Source organism: Saccostrea cucullata, unplaced genomic scaffold, assembly GCF_032062105.1.
Source record: "Saccostrea cucullata isolate Sc308-1 unplaced genomic scaffold, CSIRO_AGI_Scuc_v1 ctg4430, whole genome shotgun sequence".
NCBI classification, from domain to species: domain Eukaryota; kingdom Metazoa; phylum Mollusca; class Bivalvia; order Ostreida; family Ostreidae; genus Saccostrea; species Saccostrea cuccullata.
This window is the reverse complement of record NW_026931140.1, coordinates 30,794-34,265: the sequence shown is the minus strand read 5'-3', so window position 1 is coordinate 34,265 and position 3,472 is coordinate 30,794. Positions and strand designations below refer to the sequence as shown.

Genomic DNA, 3,472 nt, shown 5'->3' with positions numbered 1-3,472 from the left:
AAGCTCCTGGGTTCTAGAGATTTTGAAGGGTTAAAATGAGGTCTACCAAAGCCCTGGTGGGGGCCCAGGGGGGCGAAAAATCCTGGATTCTAGATATTTTGAAGGGTGAAAATGAGGTCTACCAAGTAGACATATTTGATTTACGCTAACTTTGCCAATTTTAGGGGGGGGGGGGGGGGCGCACGGGTGCGCCCCCCTAAATCCGCCACTGTACACAGTCAAACCCTGAGTTATTTTGTGTCCAATGTGTCCAAGAAAATTTTTTAATAAAATGTTTAATTAATATATTTTAAGTAATATATAACTAGATTAAAAGGATTTAGATTTATTTTTGATCAAAGGGCATATTATTCTAGTCCAGTATAATCAGAACTCCACAGTGCACAGTACATGATAGCTAGAGGGTCAAATTGATAAAAATGTACATAATAATATTTTTTCTTTCTTCATGCTCACAAATATACTGTGGTTTTATCAATATTTAATTGTTGAACACAAATTTTTGAGGAATTTGTTGTTGAGCAGATGCACAAAATTCAATGTTCTTTGAATTGAGAAATACAATATTTATTTGTATAGGCAATGATTTAGTCCTCAAAATTGTGTATCCTTGAAAACGTCTTTTTTTTAAATCCATGATGGCAATGAAAATTGATGAAACCACAGGAAATAGTATTTTCATGAGATATTGAAAGTTTCTTCTGTATTGAGCAGTCGTTTCAAAATTGTTTATGAATTATAATTTATATTTTATACCTTATTGATTAATATTTTTAAAAATTATTTTACAAAAACATATGAACACGAGAAAGTGAACCTGAATCAAACTATATATTCTTGTGATTTTGGAAAAAGTCTCTATCACAAATAAGTCATTATTTAAAATACAATGTTTTACATGTATTTGATTTTCTTCACTTTACCACTGTCCAACTCAGTCACAAAGAGGTTGTCTCTGGCGTCTACACATAAACACCTTGGAAACTTTAGACCACAGTTATCAATGTAACGGAGGAACTGTCCATCCTGATCTAGGATGTGGATACAGTTGTTGCAATAGTTTACTGTCAAGATCTGACTCTGGCTGTCTGTTGTAATGCCATATGGATCGAATGAATGTCTCTTGGTAGTAGAGGAATGACCGGTGTATCTAAATCGGAGTTTTCCTGCCTGATTAACAACCACCACTGCTTTGGCTCTAAAGTCAGCTACACAGATATCCAGGTTCCTGTTCTCACTGATGTTTTTAATATAACCAGATGAATACAAAGGTTTACCTTCATTATCAAACTGAATGCTTTGTTTATCTGTGGAGCCAGAGTAACGGACAACTTTTGATTGTTTATCATCGTCACTGTCCATGATAACCAGCAGGTCACCAGAGGTGGTACTACAGACATTGAAAGGTCTCCACCCCTGTAGTCTGATCACTTCCTGTATCTGTTTATTCTTCACTATGTTTACAGTTCTTGTACCAGGGTCAGTATAAACTAGGTCTCCACTCCTTGTCACTGCTATGTCATGTAGCCAGTTTCCAGACTTGGTTTGGATTGACTTCAGTAGTTTGCCCTGGAGGTTGTAGAGTTTCATGATTGTGTCATCTCCACATGTCCAGATTTCTTCATCACTGAGACAGGTAACACTGTGTAGTAAGCCATACCCAGTGTCTATGGTGGTGATGAGCTCAGGTTCGTCAAGCAGTGGTTTGACTGGAGGAGAGGATACAGCCTCTGGTGTCTTCATTGTGTAGCCATGTTCTTCTGTTGTAATGGATAATGCTGACAGAGAACCAAACATTTGATGGAGCTGTTCTGTGTTGATCTGATGAGGAGAATAACTTGGTAATGACACATTGACTTTAGGAGGTAAACTTCTGAATTCAGCATTTCTAGATTTGTACCCAGAGGTTAGGGAGACATCATTGGAGTCCAGTATTTTCCTCCGAACATGTATGCTTTTTTTTTACATCAGAAGTAATCTGTTTGATTTCTTTTTCCTGTTCATTTAGAGCAGCCAGGTGTTTAGTTTTCATCTCATCAATTTCAGATTTCTGTTTGTTGACAATGATGTTAATTTCTCTGTGCCAGTATTCTCCTTGTTTGGTGACAGCTGATGTCAGTTTCTCATAATGCTTTTCCAACTTTACTTTTTCAGAGTGTAGATCTGATGAAATTTCTTCATAAGTAGGTAATATTCTTTTTTCTAGTTCTTTCAGATCCGTCTTAAAAATTTCTTTCATAAAACTTGGTTTCTGCAAGATATCTTTGAATTTATGACCATGATGTTTATCAGAGGAGATGCAGGTACAACAGACAGGGATGTCACATTTCTCACAGTAAAGTTCACAGTGTTTCTGGGTGTGGTTTGGACATTTTGGGTAGTTAAGGTTAGGCGTAGTTGTTCTGTGTTTGTATGGAACAACTTTGTGTCTTTTAGATGAATCAGACAGATGCTCCCCTACACAAGCCTTACACAGGTTAATCTGACAAAGTTCACAATGGCTCTGTAATGCAGCTGTTTGACAAACGTCACAAAGGAGGAGAACTTGAGCTCTGTCCAGGGGGTCCATCACTAGGGGGCATGGGTCACTGACTACAGAAATATTAAACAATTTTGAATAAATACAATATATAAGAGTTGTTTTGTTAGAGAAATTGTTAGACAGTGTAGGTTTAGAAATAACAGGAAGGATCTATTTGTAGCGTATTGGCGTTTTGGCATGTAAACTTTATTTAAATAAAATCATACCAAACCACAAACCATGGGAGATTCTTTTTATCACATATTTTTGTTCACTATAAATGTGTATTTTGTCGTTATTTCTAATCCATAGTTCCTTTTCGGTTACCTTGGACCAAATAACGTAATAAATAAAATTACGCTGTATGAAATAGTTCGGACAAATATACATGCATATATGAAAGAAAATATTATTATTTTTTCTAACTCTTGAATGAAATCTTGTTAAAATACATCAAATAAAGTGAACTTTGACAAAACAGTTCATGTAGTTAATAAATATAATTTATCTAATCTATCTAAAGTGGCCCTCTCATGCAATTTATCTTATCTATTATACGTACTATTGTACTAGACTTGAGATCAATAATGATATCTGGAAATGTTTTGCAGCAAGTTAAATTTTCTTAATATAATATAATCTAGCTAGCCTCACCTCTAAATCCAACATGGCCTCCCTGATAATCCCGTACATCACAATTTACTTCCTTGTCTTTGTTCTAAATATTTACCTGTTACCAGGTCACGTGATTTAAATACCTCAGCTCCTATGTAGAGAGTACGATTAAATTAGAATTAAGGGGTGTTATTAACAATAGTTACTATATATGGTCATTAAACCCATGAAAATGAACTTTAGAGTCATCCTGTTTATCTTTTTATCTCCAGCTTTGTATGTATCCATCATATTTTTGTCTATACGAAAAGTCTTTGAGATATTTTCTCCTTAATT

The 3,472-nt window shown here is 35.3% G+C and overlaps 1 pseudogene; it reads right to left on the bottom strand.

The window, feature by feature from the left end:
- Positions 1 to 309: 309 nt before the first annotated feature.
- LOC134231548 (uncharacterized) lies at positions 310 to 3,245 on the bottom strand (annotated as a pseudogene).
- Positions 3,246 to 3,472: the final 227 nt, after the last annotated feature.